The sequence below is a fragment of the Sturnira hondurensis genome, unplaced genomic scaffold, assembly GCF_014824575.4.
Source record: "Sturnira hondurensis isolate 20B ecotype Veracruz unplaced genomic scaffold, ASM1482457v3 Scaffold0023357, whole genome shotgun sequence".
In the NCBI taxonomy this organism is placed as follows: Eukaryota; Metazoa; Chordata; class Mammalia; order Chiroptera; family Phyllostomidae; genus Sturnira; species Sturnira hondurensis.
Window position 1 is genome coordinate 6,011,017 of NW_028095988.1, and position 21,167 is coordinate 6,032,183.

At 36.3% G+C, this 21,167-nt stretch overlaps 1 pseudogene; it reads left to right on the top strand.

Annotated features, from left to right (window-relative positions):
• The first annotated feature begins 17,264 nt into the window (after positions 1 to 17,264).
• Positions 17,265 to 20,895, top strand: LOC118980820 (40S ribosomal protein S15-like; annotated as a pseudogene).
• Positions 20,896 to 21,167: the final 272 nt, after the last annotated feature.

Below are 21,167 nucleotides of genomic sequence, written 5' to 3' on the forward strand. Positions count from 1 at the left end.
AATTCATGATTTTGTGTTCTTCATATAATAAGGGGGGAGAAGGCACAGAAAATAGCATAGATGGTAGGTAGAAAATAGATAGGGGGGAGGGCGAGAATAGTGGGGGAAATATAGAATCCAAAGAACTTGAGACACGTGGTTATAAACTAAGGGGGGGAGAATGGTGGGGGAGGGAGTGTGTGGGTGGAGGGGATTGAAGGGGGGGAATAGAACAACTGTAATGGTATAATCAATAAAATATATTTAAAAAAATTAAAAAGGAGGAAATCCCAGAAAGAGCACTAAATGAAGTTGAGAAAAGCAATTTATTATACATAGAGTTCAAGATAATGGTTACAAGGATGCTAAAGGAACTCAGAACTACAGGGAATTCAGTGGGAACTACATTGGCATCAAAAAGGACATACAAACTATGAATAATAACCAGGAGGAAATGAAAAATACCATATCTGAAACAAAGATACACTAGAAGGAATTAAAAGCAGGCTAGATAAAGCAGAGGATCAAATCAGTGACTTGGAGGATGAGGTAGAAAAAAACCCCAGTCAGAGCAACAAAATGAAAAAAAAATCAAAAAAATCATTAAAGGGAGCTGCAGGACACTATGAAATATAACAATATTCACATCATAGGGGTTACAGAAGGAGAGGAAAAGGAGAAAGGTATAGAAAACCCATTTGAAAAAATAATGACAGAAAACTTTCCTGAGTTGGTGAGGGAAAATGTCATGCAAGTCCAGGAAACACAGAAGGCCCCAATCAAGATGAACCCAAAGAGGCCTACTTCATGACACATCATAATTAAAATGGCAAAATTTAAAGACAAAGAGAGAATCTTAAAGACAGTAAGGGAGGAAAAATTAGTATCATACAAGGGAGCTCCAATAAGGCTATCAGCAGATTTATCAACAGAAACACTACAAGTTAGAAGGGAATGCCATTAAATATTTCAAGTAATGAAAATTAAAGATGTGCAACCAAGACTACTCTACCCAGCAAAGTTCTCATTTAAAATGGAATGTAAAATAACGAGTTTCCCAGACAAAAGAAGGCTAAAAGAATATGCCTCCATCAAACCAGCATTGCAAGAGATGCTAAAGGGACTGCTTGAATAAGGTGAAGAAAAAGAGAGGGAAGGAACACAGACACAAGAGGAAAAATGGCAATCACTAAGAACCTATCAAAAATTAACCTTAAATACTCCAAAGAGTATTAAAGGTTATACTTAATAACCTTTAATAAGGTTAATGGATTAAATACTCCAATCAAAAGACATAGGGTAGCTGAATCGATAAGAAAACACAACCCACATATGTGCTGTCTACAAGAGACCCACCTCAGAACAAAAGATATACACAGGCTAAAAGTGAAGGGATGGAAAAATATTTCAACAAAATGGACATGAAGAAAATTCTGGAGTAGCAAAACTTACGTGAGACAAAATAAAATTCAAAGCAAAGGCCATAACAAGAGACAAAGAAGTCACCAAATAATACTTAAGGGAGTTGTCCAACAAGAGGATATAGCTCTTATAAATCCCCTATAAACTGTAGGCACCCAACATAGGAGCATCTAGATACATAAGAAAAATTTTACAGGACTTTAAGAAGGAAATCACCAGGAACACAGTTATCATAGCAGATTTTAACACCCCTCTGTCAACAATGGCTAGATAGTCCAAACAAAAAATCACCGAGGATATTGTGGCATTGAACAACAAACTAGATCAAATGGACTTAATTGATATTTACAGAGCTCTTCACCCCAATGAAGCAAAATATACATTTCTTTCAAATTCACATGTATCTTTTTCAAATATAGACCACGTGATAGGGCACAAAGCAAGCCTCAACAAGCTCAAGAAAAACTGAAATTATTTTAAGCAACTTCCCAGATCACAATGGCTTGAAACAAGAAATGAACTTCAAGGAAAAAACTCAAAACATTCAAATACTGGCAAATGAATAACATGTTATTAAATAATAAACGGGTTAACAATGAGATCAAGGAAGACATCAAGAATTATCTGGAAGCAAATGAAAATGGACAAACAACAACCCAAAACCTCTGGGACACAGCAAAGGTAATTCTTTAAAGGAAAATTCATAGTAATACAGGTCTACCTAAAGAAGATAGAAAAATCTCAATTAAAAAATCAAACCCTGCAGCTCCATGAATGAGAGAAACAACAACAAACAAAGCCCAGAGAAAGTAGAAAGAAGGAAACAATGAAGATCAGAGCAGAATTACATGACAGAGAGACTAAAGAACAATTCAAAGGATCAAGAAATCCAGGAGCTGTTTCTTTGAAAAGATAAATAAAATTGACAAACTTCTTACCAGACTCATCAATAAAAAAAGAGAGAGAGGACCAAATAAATAAAATTGGAAACAAAAGTGGAGGTGTAACAACCAATACCATAGAAATACAAAAGATTATAAGAAACTACTTTGAATAACTACATGCCAGGAAATTTGACAACCTGGGTAAAATGGATAAATTTCTAGAAACATACAATCTTCTAGAACTGGATCAAGAAGAAGCTGAAAGCCTGAAAATACTGATAACATCTAGTGAAACTGAAGCAGTAAACAAAAAATTTCCAGGACACAAAAGCTCAGGACCAGGTGGCTTCACAGGCAAATTTTACCAAACATTCAAAGAAGAACTAACTTCTATTCTTCTCAAAACATTCCAAAAATTTCAAGAGGAGACTCCCAAAACCTTTTTATAAATCCAATATTATCCTTATCCCCAAACCAAATAAAGACAAGACAAAGAAAGAAAATTACAGGTCAGTATCTCTGATGAACACAGGTGTTTAAATCCTGAAAAAAACACTGACTATCCAGATCTAACAATACATTCAAAAGATCATACACCATGATCAAGTCAGATTTATTTCTGGGATACAAGGATGATACAATATTTGCAAATCAATTGACATAATATATCTTAAACAAAATGAAGGACAAAAACCTCATGATCAAACTGACAGTAACCAGAGGGGAGGTGGGAGGAGATAATGGGGAAACAAAGGAGTTGGATTTTCAGGAAAATCTATAAAGAGCACATGGACAAAACCAAGGGGGTGGGATCAAGAGTGAGAGGTGGGGATGACTGGGGTGGGGGAGAGCAGTAGGAGCAAAATGGAGACAACTGTAGTTGAACAACAACAAATAAAAACTTCATGATTATATCAATGGATTTTGAAAAAGTGTTTGGTAAAATCAGTACTCCTTATGATAAAAACACTCAGAAAACTTGGAATAAAGAGAGAATACCTCAATGTAATATGGCCATATACAATAAACCTACAGCCAACATCAAACTCAAAGTGCAAAAACAAAAAGCTTTTCCTTCAAAATCAGGAACAAGACAAGGTGTGTGCTTTCACCACTCTTATTCAGCATGGTACTGGAAGTTTTACCCACAGCAATCAGACAAGAAAAAGAAATAAAAGGCATCTAAATTGGGAAGGAGGAAGTAAAACTCTCATTATTTGAAGATGACATGATAGTGTATATAGAAAACCCTATCGGCTCTACCAAATTATTATTCCACCTAATAAGTGAATTCAAGAAAATAACAGGATACAAAGTCAATATTCGGGAATTGATAGCATTTTTCTACACCCATAGTGAACTATCAGAAAGAGAATCTAAGGAAAAAAAATCCATTTACTATAGCAACAATAAAGATAAAGTACCTAGGAATTAATTTAACCAAGGAGGTAAAAGACTTAAATTTGGAAAACTATAGAACACTGAAGAAAGAAATTTAGGAAGATACAGATAAATGAAAGCCTATACCCTGTTTAAGTTTTGGAAGAATTAATATCATTAAAATGTCCATACTAAAATGTTCATATAGATTCAATAGAATCCCTATTAAATCCCCAATGACACATTCATAGGTTTAGAACAAATATTCCAAAAATGTATATGGAACCAAAAACCACCCCCCAAAAATCAGCAATCTTGAGAAAGATAAATAACATTGGTAGGATTACAATACATAATATAAAACTATACTACAAGGCCACTGATATAAAAAAAAAAAGCCTGGTACTGGCATAAGAACATACAGAGATCAATGGGACAGAATAGAGAGCCCAGAAATAAATTCATGTCTCTATGATCAGTTAATATTTGACAAGAGGTGCTTGAACATACAATGGAGTAAAAATAGACCCTTCTATAAATGGTGTTGGGAGAACTGGACTGGTACATGCAAAAAAAAAAGAGAGAAAAGAAAAAGAAAATAGACCACCAACTGACACCATACACCAGAAGAAACTCAAAATGGTTAGGGGACCTAAATATATGTTTAAGTCCTAATGGAAGACATAGGCAGCAAAATTTCAGATATCTCACATAGCAATATTTTTGCCAATGTATCTCTAAGGCAAGGGAAATAAAGGAAAAATAAACAAATGGGACTATATAAAATTAAAAAGCTGCACAGCTAAAGAAAACATCATCAAAATGAAAATGGAATCAACTGCATGGGAGGATATTTTGCCAATCATACATCAGACAAGGGCTTAACTTCAAAATACATAAAGACAAATGACTTGACACCAGGAAATCAAATGGTCCAATTAAAAAATGGGCAAAGGACCTGAATAGTCACTTCTCCAAGGAGGACATACAGATGGCCCATAGACATATGAAAAGATGCTCAACATTACTACTCATCAGAGAGATGCAAATTAAAACCTCAGTGAGATATCACCTTACACCTGTCACAATGGCTATCATTATTAAATCAACAAACAACAAGTGCTGGAGAGGATATAGAGAAAATAGAACCCCAGTATACTATTGGTGAGAGTGCAGACTGGTGCAGCCACTGTGGAAAACCAAATAGAATTTCTTTGAAAAATTAAAAATGGACCTGCCTTTTGACCTAGTGATTCTGCTGCTTGGAATATATTCTATGAATCCCAAAACACCTATCCAAAAGAACCTACGCACCGCTGTGCTCATAGCAGTGCTATTTACAGTACCCAAGTGCTAGAAACAGCCTATGTGCCCATCAGTAGATGAGTAAATCCAAACACTGTACATTTACACAATGGAATACTGTGCAGGAGAAAAAAAGAAGGAACTCCTGACTTTTGTGACAGCATGGATAGAACTAGAGATTTTTATCCTGAGTGAAATAAGCCAGTTGGTGAAAGACAAATACCATATCATCTCATTTATAAGAGGAATCTAATTAACAACAACAACAAAAACCCCATGAGTAAAGTAGAATCAGGGAATTAGAAACATGGAGCAGACTGAGAGCACCCAGAAGGGACTGGGGGGGGAGGTTATGGGAAGGGAAAGAAAACAAAGAACATGTATGAGTGACCCATGAGCATGGACAAAAGTGTGGGGATTGACTGTGGGAGTGCGGGGGTAGGGTGGGAAGTGGAGGGCAAAGGGGAGAAAATTGGACAACTGTAGTAGAATTACAATAGAAAATTAAAAACAAATAAATAAATAAAATGTTCTAAATTTTAAAAGTATTTATTAGAATCTTACCTTGTAATGCATTATGTCAGATATTGTATGAGAAGAGCTCTTACTTTATAACAGAACATTATATCAGATATTGTATGGATTCCTGCCCGCAGAATATTTTAGTGTATATTGGAGAACTAGAGCATTTATCAGGAAGACTCAGATGGTCACTTTTATTAATCAAGAGTTATGTAAGTACCAAAATAATGTCAAGTAAAGCTGTGATCTGTATCAAGTGGAATTGATCATAAAAGCTTCCCAGAGAGAATCAGTTTTTCAGCCTGGCGGATATGGCTCAGTGGATTGGGTGCCAGCCCGAAAACCAAAGGGTCACTGGTTCGATTCTCAGTCAGAGCACATTTCTGGGTCGTGAGCTAGGTCTCCAGTCCGGGGCATGTGAGAGGCAATCATACATTAATGTGTCCCTCACTTTTTCCCTCCCTACTTCTCTTTAAAAAACAAATAAATAAAATCTTAAAAAATAAAATTAGTTTTAAGCCAGATTTTGAAGTAATTAATAATTACTTAATTTAAAGGAGAGGGACTAAATAGGCGAACAAGGAAATTAGATATCACTCAACAAATACTGAAGGGGCAAATATTGAAGGCCTTCTATGTACAAGGCACTATGCTCAGAATGTGTTTGATAGGCAAAAGACTCAAACATTTTACCTGCCTTCATGGTCTCTCTGTATAGTGATGAAGACCCAGAGGTGAAAAACAATAGCATGTGCCAAGGCATCGGAGTAGACACATACACATAAAATGTTCAGAGAATGGAAAGACTTGTTTGCCTGCATCAAAGATTCCACATAGAAGAATAAAAATTAATTAGTTATGAAAAAGGCATTAGTGTATTATCAGTTGGCACATGATCATAAAAGCACACGCATCAGCTAGAAACAGTTTCCGTTCTGAGAGCTGTGAATCAGAAACTCCAGAATATCAACATCCCAGGTTTTCTCTTTCTGCTCTCTGATACATCGTGTGAAACTCTAGAACTCATAATCACAATATTTTTCAGCCAGGTATTGGGACTATATTCCAGGCCAATGGAAAGAGAAGGAGAAAGAGGTGACGTTGCCATTTTCCCTTTCCTTTTGAGCAGCATAAAAGCTCCTCCTATGTCTTGCAGTTATATCTTTTTGAGCCACATTGTGCTGCGAACTACAAGGAAGGCTGTTCCTGTAGTTTTTCACTCATCCTATTACCATTCCCAACAAATCACTTATGTAGTAAAGAAAATGAGAATGAGTATGGGATGGGCAGCCAGCACTCTTTACCAGAGTGGAATTGAGATGTACTTGTTTAGAAAGTATTGGGTGTGATCAGGAAAGGGCTGAAAAAGGACTTTAAAAACAATGATTGCCAAAAATTATGTTAATAATTATGTGTAAAATAAGTTTTTTAAAGGTTGTATGCAAGATTAATTTTAGGCTACTGAATTAAAGAACTGAAATATCTTCAATTCAAGTAATAGTAGATAAACCCTGGAAATGGTAAGCCTAAGATTAACTGAGGAAATAATCCTCAATTTTGCTAATAAAAAATATTAAAGCATCAAAGCATTGCGTGCATGTGCACAACAGAAACAGAGAGACATGAATGAATGAAGATGATGTAGTGAATCTATACAACGATTGGATAAAGATGGCTGGATAAAGAAGATGTGGTACCCATGTATGCTAGAATACTACCTACCAGGGGAAAGGATGCAACACTGCCATTTGCAACAGCAGGGTCATATCCTGAGAATATCATGCTAAGCAAAATAAGCCAGACAGAAAAAGTTAAGAGCCATAAGATCGATTCACTTGTATGTAGTCTATAAAACTGAAAGCAACAAGTGAACAAATAAGAAAAATAAACAAATACTCATAAACAGAGACAATACTATGGTGGCTACCAGACAGAAGGGGGTAGACAGGTGGAAAAGGGTAAAGGGAATCAAATATATGGTGGTGGAAGAAGATTTGACCTTGGTTGGTGGGCACACAGTAAAATATACAGATGATGTATCATAGAATTGTATACATGACACCTATATAATCTTATTAACCAACATCATCCCAATACATTTAATTTTAAAAAAATAAAAAGAAGTTTGTAAGCTATAAAAAAACAATCAGACCATGCCACTCACATGCTTAGAACAGTTGAATAACTTGCTATTGCAATTAGAATTAAAACCTTCAGATTCTGTATCATGTCTACCTTTATAGCTATATAAAATCTGAAACTTCAGTACTTTTCTACTTATTTTCTCCACATTGACACACATATTTCTGTAGTATATTAAGATCATTCCTACTACAATATACTTACACTTACTGTTTCCCCTTCTTGCAATACTTCCCTTTTGATAATTACATCCAGATATCTGGCTCATTAATTTTGGATTTCAGATATTTTTAGAGTCCAGCTTATCTAAAGTGGTATCCTTTTACCCAGGCATAATCCTTGTTTCATCTTCTTCATTATAATTTTCACTATCTAAAATATGTATCTTATTATTTATGTATACATACATACATAAATACTTAAAATATGTATATTATGTCTGTTCAGTAGAATATCAGCTGCATAAGACAGGCACTTTATCATGTGAACTATTGTTTCCTTGTGCTTAGAACAGCTCCTGCTTCAAAGTACGTACTCAGCAAACACTTGTGGCATGAATACACTGTTGGAATGGCTATTGGAAAATGTGCACAGCATTATCTATGAAATGAGGTATGTTTTGGATTAGCTGATGACAACCAAGGAGGAATATAAATACCCTCTTATGCCCTCTTGCAGTAGAAAAACTAATGCTGAGAAGAAAAACAAATAATTAGTTGTAGGCTATATTGGGACATTCATCTACAGGATACAACAGAGAGAGAAATAAGCTACCCGGGTTTGAAATTTTAAAAAGAATAAAAGGGGCCCTGGCTGGTGTAGCTCAGTGGATTGAGCGCAGGCCTGCGAACCACACAATCGCGGTTGGATTCCCAGTCAGGGCACATGCCTGGGTGGCAGGCCAGTTCCTAGTGGGGGACTCAGGAGAGGCAACCATACATTGATATTTCTCTCTCTCTCCTTCTTTTCCCCTCTAAAACCAAATAAATAAAATCTTTAAAGAAAAAAGAATAAAGGGATCAGGGACTGTAGAGTGTAGTAGAGTGACCATACAACCAAATTTACTCAGGACAGTCCCATTTTACATCTGTTGTCTCAAAGTAGTTATTAACTATGCTGCCTTTCACTTTAAAAATATTCCTTAGATTTAAAAAATCATGTAATCAAACTAATTCTAGGATACTTAACAGCTATCCATGGAGTTCCTACAGGTCAGTGAAGAATACACGGAGATTCCCTAGTAGTTTTGTACCATATTACTTGCTCCTCTGAAATGCAGAACAACCCACACTGTTTTCCAAAGGCACAGGTCTCAAAAGGATCGACATGGACGTTTCCACCAGCTGCCTCAGTGACTCTGCAATAAGCAGTCATAAAAGGAATTCAGCCTGAGCTCCTGTGAAAGTATTTGGCATAAAGAATTAACACTGCTACTTCTGATGCAAGAACAGCATGTACTTCACTGAATCATCAAGTCAAACCAAAGATGGAAGGAGTCCCAGAATGCCAGCTGGGCTAGGTTCCTGCTTTAGGAAGCTAAATACAAAAACTTGATCTGGTCTCTAAGGGCATTTCTTTTAATATACAGCTAAAATGCGCCATGTGAAGACCAAATAACATGAACAAACCACATAACTGTATGGCATCTCTTCTATTAGATTTATAGATAATAATTTTTATTCAAGTTTTGTAGATTTCCTCCGAGTTTAGAGAGAGATAATTTTAAGTAGATTCCACATGTTTTGTCTGATAAACTGTTACAATTTTTTGTCATTAGCAGAATTATTGTTGTAGGTAAGTACAGGTATTGCTTGGTGCTTTATGTACATCAATTAGTCTAGGAAACAAATCCTATTACTATTCATGTTTTATAGATAAGAAACATGGATGCTAGTGAGGTTAAACAACTTACAAAAAAATACCTAAATAGTGAATCCAAACCAAGGCCTACAATCTACGAAGTACTAAATCACTGGGCTCTGCTGTTAAGAACTATAATAACAGAAATGCATAGAGAAGGAATGTTTTTCAGCTATGAAATCTAAAATAAAATTTAAAATTCCAAACATCTTTTAAAACCATTTTCAAGTTTTAAAGTATCAATAATTTTGAAACCATGGCTTTAGGAGAAAGAGAAGTCTTTTTTTTTCATGTTTATTTAATACCTTGACTTCCCAAGGGACAGGCCTGCCAGTTTGGCCACAGAGACTAATATAAGGGACAGGGGAACTAAAAATAAATCTTTCCCTTCTGGGAAAAGTGAATTGTGATAAAGAAGGAAGACAAAGCAAAACAGTGAAGGTAGTCAGATAAGGGTTTTTCTCTTTTTTAAGCAAAAGTTCAAGTATTAGATGAACTGAGAAAGCATATTAACTTTTAAAATAGTATGCACTTTAAAATATCAGCATACAAAATACTGAAATATAGGTTCTATGGATGTCATCAGCCATTCAACCCCTCTGGAGTTTGTACCCAACAACCCATCTAGGAAGGAATGGGATTGAAGGCTGTCCTCATGCCAGTGGAGGTGTCCATAGCAAGAAAAAAATTAGTAGAACAGCATGGAAACAGAGAAGAGTCATTCTCAGCTACTGCATAACATGAAAAATACCCAGGATTTTCTGTAACTTTTTGATAGCAAAAAAATTGTTGAATTCATATTTAGATACATGCAAGTGGGGCTATGTGGAGAGATTCAAAACAACCCTATAACATAGACCAGGAACTGCCTGGGGGATGTGACACAGAATGGAGAGGTCTGCAACATCAGCAAACCTGAGGTGGGACTGTGGCTCAGCCATGAAGAAGTGGTAGGTCCTGATCAAGCCAAGAGACTTGATCATGAGTTATAGCAGTGGCAGGATTCAGTGACATAGGTTGAAGGAATGCCCAAGAATGGCCCCATTTGGGATCTCAGCAGGCTCTAGTCCAGAGAAAAGCCTAGACAAACCATTCCCAGATGATCCATAGGAGATTCAGAGAATTTCAAGACAGGAGGTCTTGACTACAGCAGTTCTAATAATCCTAGGCTCCAACATCAGAAGAAAAGTTTGTCTCTAAGAGATCAGTAAAAACAAGCATCTACCCAAAACAACAAGACAGATAAAGCATATACTTTAAAAAAAACTAATTAAATTACTGGAATTAATAAAGTTCATAGACGTGCCTTTTGACTCAGCAATTCCACTATTAGGAGTATATCCTAAGAACCCTGAAACACCAATCCAAAAGAACCTATGAACCCTGATGTTCATAGCAGCACAATTCACGATAGCCAAGAGTTGGAAGCAACCTAGATGCCCATCAGTAAATGAATGGTTTCAAAAAACTATGGTACACTTACACCATGGAATTCCACGCAACAGAAAGGAAGAAGGAACTACTACCCTTCACAACACCATGGATGGAACTGGAAAGCATTATGCTGAGCGAAATAAGCCAGGCAGTGAAAGACAAATACCATATGATATTACCGTTAACAGGAATCTAAAAACAAAACAAACAAGCAAGCAAAATATGACCAATGACACTCAAATACGGAACAGGCTGACAGGGTCCAGAAGGGAGAGGGGAGAGAATCAAAGGGGAAAAGAGGAGGGACTCACATGAACAAGTATAAAGGACCCATGGACAATAACTAAGGGTGGGGGGGCAGAAATGGGAGGGAGGTGGGGAGTACTGGGTGGGGGGAAGGGCAGGGCTGGGAATATAAGACAGAAAACTGTACTTGAACAAGAATTAAATAACAATAAAAATTAAAAAATAAAGTTCATAGATTTGAATAATATAAAACTTTTGATTTTTTAACTTTTGTTCAATACCCAACAAAGATAGGATAGCATAGAAAAATTAGATCAGTTCTAAAAAGAGAAACATTTTAAAGACTCTACATTTTCCAGCATACATGAATGTAGTAAAATGAAATTCAAAATTTATGTTGAAAATACAATTTGGCAAAATTTGTGTAATGCAACCTAAGTAGTGCTTAGAGGAAAATTTATAGTGCTGAGTGCATGCATTAGAAGAGAATTAAAATTAAAAAATCAAATATCTAAGCTTCCACTTAAGGAAACTAGAATTTTTTAAAAGCAAAATAAATCTAAAGCAAGTAGAAGAAAGTAATGAAAATTAAGAGCATAAATAAATAAAACTGAAAACAGAAAATTGATACAGAAAAGCAATAAAATAAAAAGTTGGTTCTTTGAAAAATATGAATAATTTTCTCAGCTTGATGAAACTATTTTAAAGCTACAACTAGTGTTATACTTAATGGTCAGAAATTAGCTTCTTTCACACAAATATGGGGAATATAACAAAAATATTCCCTCTCACCATTCCTTCCTACTCAACATCATACTGAAAGTCCAAGATAATGCAATAAGACAAGAAAAGGAAACGAGAAGTATACACATTGGAAAGGAAGAAATAAAACTATCTTTGTTCACAGGTAACATGATTGTCTAGAAAATTTCAAAGAATCAACAAAAAAACTACTGGTACTAATGAGACATTATAACAAAGTTGCAGGATACAAAGCTAATATACAAAGCTTTTTCATGTACCAGCAATGACCAACTGGAATTTAAAATTAAAAACACACATCACTTTTATTAGCACCCCCTGCCAAAATACAGGTCTAAAACTTTGTAAAATGTATAAAATCTGTATGAGGAACTCTACAAAATGCTGCTGAGAGAAATAAAAGATCTGGATAAATTGAGGGATATTTCAACTTCACGCATAGACTCAGTCTTGTCAAGATCACAGTTCTTCCTTACTTGATCTATAAATTCAACACAATCTCAAAAACCCAGAAAATTGTACTACATTATTTTGTAAATCAAAAGATCTAGAATAGCCAATGAAGAAAAAAAGTCAGAAGATTCACACTATCTGAATTCAAGACTTGCTATGAAGCTACCATGACTAAAATATCACAATATTTGCAAATGAATAGATAAATTGATAAATGTAATATACCAGAGAGCACATAAAGAGACCCACACAGATGTAATCAACAATTACTTGACAAAGAAACAAAAGTAATTTAATCAAGAAAGGATGGTGTACCCTGGCTCGGGGTCCCATACACTAAAAGTGCCTCCCGTACACTATGATTCCCTGTCCAGGAGCACACCTAGGTGGTAGGTTTAATACTTAGTCAGGGCTCAGGTATGGGAGGCAACTGATGGATGTTTCTCACATTGATGTCTCTCTCTTTAAATCAATAAACATATCCTCAGATGAAGATTAAAAAATAAAAAAGAAGAAAGGATGCTTTGGGTGATCACTTTATAAGTAATATAAATGTTTAATGACTATGTTGATGTTGTATACCTGAAAGTGCATGCTATTCTATGTCAACTATAATTGAAAATTTTTTTTAATTTTAAAAGAGAAAAGATGTTTTCCATAAATGGTGCTGGAAGAACTAGATATTCACATTTTTTCAAAATCAGTCTAGACTCAGACCTCACACATTTTACAAAAATTAGCTCAAAATGGATCATAGACCTAAATGAAAATGGAAAATTATAAAACTCCTAAAAGAAAACACAGGAGAAAATATAGGTGACCTTGTATTTGGTGATGACTTGGTAAATTTAACATCAAAAGCATGACCATGAAGAAAAAAATGATAAGCTGAACTTCATTAAAATCAAAAACTTATGCCCTGCAAAAGATACCCATAATATAATGAAAAATGAAGCCAAATATTAAGAGAAAAATATTTGTAAAACTCACACTTGATAATTTATACCCAAAGTATAGAAAAATGCCTAAAACTGAACAATAAGAAAATAAGCTACTGAATAAAGCAAACAGCTCACCAGTTAAAACAGCAGAGAACAAATAAGCATTTTATCATTATGAAATTTTAAGTTAAAACAATGAAATACCAAACACACCTATTAAAATGACTAAAATTCAAAACACTGAAAAGAACATGCTGATTAATATGTGGAGCAACTAGCACTCTTTTTTATTGTTGGTGGACATACATATCGAAAGAGCCACTTTGAAAGATGGCAGTTTCTTACAAAATTACATTTAGGCCTACCATAAAATTCAGCAATCATACCTCTAGGTATTTACACAAATTATTTGAAAACTTATATACAAACAAAAATCTGCATATATAGATATCAGATTTATTCTTAATTTTTAAAAAATTAGAAGCAAACAATATATCCTTCAATAGGTGGTTGAATAAACTATGAGCCATCCATGTAACAGAATACTATTCAACACTAGAAAGAAACTAGGTATCTATCCATGAAAATATATTGAAGAAACTTAAATGCATATTCTGGAGTAGAAGAAGCCAATCTATAAAGCCTACATTAATGACTCCAATTTTACAACATTTTGGAAAAGATAAAACTATGGAGAAAATAAAAAAATCGGTGGTTATCAGAGGAAGGTAGGCAGAGGTGAATGAGTGAAGCAAAGAGCATTTTTTAAAGTGAAACTATTCTATATACAACTGTAATGGTGGTTCCCTGGTTGGGTGGCTCAGTTGGTTAGAACATTGTCCTATAGACTAGAAGCGTGCAGGTTTGATTCCTGGTCAGGGTACATGCCCAGGTTGCAGGTTTACTCTTTGTCCCATACAGTTCTATGGATTCATCACTGTTGGGGCATGCAAGAGAAGACAATCAGTCCATGTTCCTCTCTCACATGGATGGTTCTCTCTATCTTTTCTCTCTCTCCCTCTCTCCTTCACTAAAAACAATGAAAAAGAAGTTTTCAGTGAGAATTAAAAACACACACACACAACTACAGTGGGCAGATACATACATGACATTAGGAAATTTTTAAATCCATGGAACTGTACAATACAAAGAGCAAACCCTGATGCAAACTATAGATTTTAGTCAGTAATAAAGTATCAATATTGATATATCAGCGTTAACAAGTGTACCATATTAATGCAAGATGTAAAGAGGAAACTGAGGGTGGGGGATGGGCAGGGATAATGGTGTATATGGCACTCTATACTTTCTGTTCAACTTGACGGCAACCTTTAAAAAAACACAGTCAATAGAGCCCTGACTGCTATAGCTCAGTGGGTTGAACATTGCCCTACAAACTGAAGGGACACCACTTGGATTCCCAGTCAGGACACATGCTTGGGTTGCAGGCCCAGTCCGCGGTTGGGGACAGGCAGTTGGGGGCGTGGGAAAGGCAACCGATTGTTGTTTCTCTCCCTCCATTTCTGCCTCCCTTTCCCTCTCTCTAAAAACAAGTAAATAAAATCTTCAAAAAATAAAATAGATATGTACCTACCTGACTGTGTATGTTTCTAGGAATTTCTATGGTGGCTAAGATAGTGAATACTACAGAAATAATCCTATTTCAGAATTTGTTGGGAATGTGATGATCTCAGGTACCTTAACTCAAACAAGTTTATATCAATATGGATAGAAACAGAGATTGACATATAGAGACAAAGATAGGAAGAGGATTATAAAATTCTCCCAAGGACAATGAAATCATTACATATGAAATGTCAACCATACATTGATGTTTCTCTTCCTCTCTCCTTCCCTTCCCCTCTAAAGATAAATAAATAAATATTAAAAAAAAAAAAAGAAATGTCAAACATAGGCCAAGAACAGGAGTACCTTAGTAATAGCTTTGGTATATGACCATGAAATCATTGAGTTTTGCAATTTCATAACAAGTTGCCAAGGCCTGTCAATTCTAACTCAGTTTGCTTCTCCTCTTGAGTCTGACTGCCACTTTCTTTCCTCTTCAAATCTCGCATATAATAAAGCCTTTTAGCTCAGTGGTTTACAACTCTTGTGGCACAATGGAATTATTGATTCAGCGGTGTCTACACACATCAGTACTTTTTAAAGTTCTCAAGGTAATTGTAATGCACATTAAAGTTAAAAAATATTGTTCTAATGGATCTCTCTGCCTCTGGTCTCCATCTTGGTAAAGGATTCTTTTAGAATACTTCTGTCTTTTTCTAGCACACAGATTTTTAAATATAACTGTTTTGTTTAAAACACTCTTATTCTTTTTAATAGTCAAAAAAGTCAGACTCTTTCAGATTATACTTAATGTCCTTCAAGCCTCTGAATCTAATCCACATTTCCAGTTTAATATGTTCTCTTATACAGTCTGGGCCTCAGCCAGACAGGAACACTAACCATAGCTGGAATATGCAATTCTTCCTTCTGTCCAATCTATATAACTGATTATCACACTTTGGTGTGCATAAATAAAACATAGAGGAAGAGCTTATTTCAAATACACATTTCAGAGTTCCAGCAAGGTGTAGTAGTCATAGGTAGAAATGTTGCACTTCCTCTCACAACCAAAAGAAGGATAACAACCAGTTTAAAAACAACAAAAAAAACAACCAGAACTGCCAGAAAATCAAACTGCCTGGAACTCCAACAGCCTAAGAGATAAAGAAACATTCCTCCTGACAGGTAGGAGGGGTGGAGCCGTGCAGCCTGTTGGAAAGGACGTGCAGCAAGTTGAAGGAGTGTGCAGGGGGAGAGGCGGGGCTGGCAGATCTGGTGCTTACACACATTTGCATGCGGTTAAGCTGGGAGGAACAACAGGGAACTGAGACAGACCAAGAAAGCCACGGTTTCAGCATGGGAAACTAAAGACTCAAAACCTGTGGCTGTAAAATGATTGTGGGGGTTATGAAGGTGGGAGAAACTCCCAGTCTCACAGGAGAGTCCTTTGGAGAGGTCCACAGGGTTCGAGAATGTGCACAAACCCACCCATCTGCAAATCAGGAAGAGAAAAGGAGACAGTTACCTACAAAGGAGTTCCCATAAGATTATCAGCTGGTTTCTCAAAAGAAACCTTACAGGCAAGAAGGGGCTAGAAAGAAGTATTCAAAGTCATGAAAGGCAAGGAAGGATCTACACCCAAGATTGCTCTATCCAGCAAAGCTTTCATTTAGAACAGGAGGACAGATAAAATGCTTCCCAGATAAGGTCAAGTCAAAGGACTTCATCATCACCAAGCCCTTATTATATGAAATGTTAAAGGGACATATCTAAGAAAAAGAAGATGAAAAACGATGAAGAGTAAAATAACAAACTCACAACTATCAACTGACAAACTCACAACTATCAACTGAACCTAAAAACAAAAATGAAAAAAAAGCAAACAACCAGAACAAGAACAGAATCAGAGAAATGGGTATTACATGGAGGGTTTTCAGTGGTGGGGGGGAGGGCCGGGGAGAATGAGGGGGAAAGGTACAGGCAATAAGAATCATACTTGGTAGGTACAAAATAGACAGGAGGAGGTTAAGAACAGTATAGAAAATGGAGAAGCCAAAGAACTTATATGTGTAATCCACGGACATGAACTAAGAGGGGGGAATGGTAGAGGGTGGGGGTTGCAGGGTGGAGGGGGATAAAGGGGAGAAAAAATTGGGACAACTGTAATAACATAATCAATAAAATATACTTAAAATTTTTTAAATAAAAAAATACACATTTCAAATTCATGTACTCATTGTGGAGTAAAATATTCCAAAAAACTTCCTGCTACAAAACAACCAAATACTTCATAGAACTTAATTTTCTCTGCATTGCTGAGGTCACAATAAATGAGAAATTTCTGAGGGCATCTCCCTAAAGGGGAAATATGTCTGCTGAACCTGCAAAGGAGTCAGCAAGCAGCAAGCAAATGAGAACTAAGAAGCTTCTGTGAGGAAGCTTCTAATGTCATCCCTAATGTTATGTCATTAGGAATGACATAACAAAATACCACAGACTGGGTGGCTTACCAACAGAAATATTGTCTCATAGTTGGGGAGGCTGGAAGTCCGAGATTAAAGTGTTAGAGGGTTGTTTCCTTCTGAGGGTGGAGGGGGAAAAATAGGTTCTAGAATTCTTTCCTTGGTTTGTAGACAGGCGGCTATCCTCTTCCTGCATCCTCACGTAATCTGTTATGTGTCAAATTTCCTTTTCTTCTAGTGTCATCAGTTATACTGAATTAGGACCCACACCAAGACCTTACATTGTTATATACAGTCACATTCTGAGATACTGGAGATCAGGACTTCAACATACAAATCAAATAAAAGGGTGCACGATTCAGCCCACAACAAATTGCCATGAATATTTTAAAGGTCTAAATACATTTAATCAAATAGCCTTCCATAAACTGTATTCCTAACCAGACTCAGAGCAGTCGTTTCCATAAGTGTGGGAAGGACTCAAACTCAGAAAAGTTACTCCTATAGTATTTTCTTTTGAATAAATACATGCACAATAATTTCAAGAAATTTCACTGCTTTACAAGTGGACAAGACATCTATATCAGACAACTGCTCATTGTTTGGAGCATATTTGAAAATATAGTTTATTTATTATATGTGTAATTTAGTAAGATGCTTGCAGAAACACTGTTTGACTTACTCTTCCTTCTGGGGGCATGAGTTATAATCACATTATCAAAATGTTTAATATTAATTTTTTCTTAAAATAAAACATATATACAACATACCAGTACCCTACAGCTTTTTACAGATGAGACATTTTAGATTTCTCTAATGTTCTTTCCGCCATATTTCGAAATGCTACTTGCAATCAGGCAATAAACTGAAAGGCAACTAAAAGAAGCCCAACACAGCTGCCAGAATAATCTTCCATAAATGTTGTTTGGATAACATCATTCCCTCTCTTAAAAGCTACAGTGGCTTTTAACTTCTTTTTGTTCCAAATATGAATTTCTAAGTATTTGCTACAAGGTTTGAAAAAATGTGAAACCATCTACCAAGGCTATTGTTTTCTTTCCCAGGCAATTCACAGTCAAATTTTCCATTCTATCAAGGAACTAATTAACTTCCAGGGCATAGGTGTCTCATTCTTTTGGTTGACTTTTGGGTCAGCTATTGTTACCAACCAAAACCCCATTCCATAAGCTCAAATCCCTTTTTTCCACTAAAATTCTTTCATAAAACTTGCCAATAGAATGTCTTTTTTCTTTAAAAAAATAATTTTGGCCCTGGCTAGTGTAGCTCGGTGGATTGAGCACGGGCCTGCAAACCAAAGGATCGCAGTTCGGTTCCCAGTCAGGGCACATGTATGGGTTGCCCTCCAGTTCCCAGCAGGGGACTCAAGAGAGGCAACCATACATTGATAATTCTCTCCCTCTCTCCTTCCCTTCCCCTCTAAAGAGAAATAAATAAAATCTGAAAAAAATTAACTTTGTTTCATCGAAATACTCCAACAAATTCCTCCAGCATTGGGTGCGACTAGAAACATTTGCTCAGGTCTCATCTGCCTTTTCAAAAATGTAATCATCATTAAAGTCAAGTTGCTAGCTAGCTTGCTTTTGTAAATGTTAGGAACATTTTCCAGTGTTCAAAATATTTTGCATTAACTGAAATTATTGTGATGTACCCAGCATATGTAGCTCAATATTTTTATTTTTTAAATGATAAAATATTACATATTATTGTCAAACACTGTTGCTATGGTATAAATTTCTATACCATTTCTTAAATAAATTCTGCCATGTTTATCAAAAATAATTTTACAACACTTCTATTTCTATGTAATAGTTGGTTCCTATGGATACATTAAATATATGTATACAAACATATTTTTGAGGATGTTAGTAGCAGCATTGTTTAATTTAAAAAGTTATATAACTGAAAATTGATAACTTTATGCAACTATTTAAAAAATTATCTATTTAGAAGTCAGGTAGATCTATGCATAGTAATAAGTGTACTTGATACAGTGAAGCAGGTAAATCTCATTACAAAACTGTGTATAGGAAATGATGTCATTTGTCCAAAATAGTGTTAGGAGTTCTTGCTTCTGGGAAGTAAGGTACTTTGAACTTCCCTTTTTCAAAGAGATGTGAGCATCTATTTTTTAAATATAAAATATAGAAAATGATCTGGTCGGTTGCTCTGGGCGAGCTGTGGGGGAGCTGACCATGAGGAGGAGAGGGAGAGGCTAAAAGGTGAGGATGAGAAGTAAACAGAGAAGAAAATGGAGGAGGAAAAAGGGCAAGAAGAGGAAAAAAGGAAGAAGAGAAAGTAGAACAGGTAGGGAAGAAGAAAAATAACAGCAACAAATAGAACAAGAACAATAAGACTTACAAACAAGAAAGAACAAGAGAAGTTGAGTTCAAACACAAGCAGAAGAAACTGTACTCCGGAGAGTGAGTCCGATTCAAATCTAGCTACCTCTATCAGTATTGTGCCATTTGTTGTATCAATATTCTCTTGAATAATATGGAATTGAATAGAAAATTATAGACTTGAATTCTCAGTTTCCAAAAAAGCTACGAGGCAAGAAAATTTTGATTCAAAAATGGTACAAAGTAAACTTTGAGGCAATGCATGTGTTATTTTGATAGTGAAGGTCTGAAGGGGAAGGTTTCATGAGTGCTTTCCTGTGTTAAAACTTACAAACTCACAACTATCAACAAATTAACCTAGGAAAAAAGAAAAACAGCAAACAATTTGAACAGGAACAGAAAAATCAGATAAATGGACATCACAGGAAAGGATTTCACTGAGGAGAGGAAGGGGAGGAATAAGGGGGAAAGGTACAGGGAAGAAGCATAATTGGTAGGCATAAAATAGATGGGGAGAGTTAAAAAATGGTATAGGAAGCAGAATTCAAAGAACTTATATGTACAACCCAGGGACATGAACTAAGGGGGAGATGCTGGAGGGTTGGGGGTGCAGGGTAGAGGGGGAATAAAGGGTGAAAATTGGGAAAACTGTAATAGCATAATCAATAAAATATACTAATAAAAAACTTTTTTTTAACTCAGCAGAGTGGGTGGTCCTTGCCGAAGAGCCAGCAAGAGAGCGGAAGTGGAGCAGAAGAAGTAGTGGTGGGCCCTCAGGAAGTTCACCTACGGGGTGTGGATCTCTACCAGCTGCTTGACTTGTCCTACGAGCAGCTAATGCAGCTCCAGAGTGCCAGGCCGCTGCTGCGGGGGAACCGAGGGCTGCACTGAAGGCCACACTCACTGCTAAGGCGCTACAAGAAGGAAGCGCCACCCATGAAGAAGCCTGCAGTGGTGAAGACACAGCTGTGGGACACAATCATCCTGCCAGAGGTGATGGGCAGTGCACAATGGGAAGACCTTCAGCCAGGCGGAAGTCAAGCCAGAGCTGATTGTCTACTGCCTGGGTGAGTTCTCCATCACCTATAAGCCAGTGAAGCAGGGCTGCCCGGCAACAAGGCCACCCAGTCCTCCCTCTTCATCCCTCTCAAGTAGCCAAAGAAGCACAGACTTACTTTTAAAAAAAAAGAAAAATTACTGAATTAATCACATAAAATATGTTCAGTTTATTGTATACTAATTACAACTGGATAAAGCTGTTTTTAAAATCCTAAAAGAAAAAACCTGGCTGGTGTAGCTCAGTGAATTGAGCGCGGGTCTACGAACCAGAGTGATTGCAGTTTGATTCCCAGTCAGGGCACATGCCTGGGCTGCAGGCCAGTTCCCAGCAGGGGACACATGAGAGGCAACCATACATTGACACTTCTCTCCCTCTCTCCTTCCCTTCCC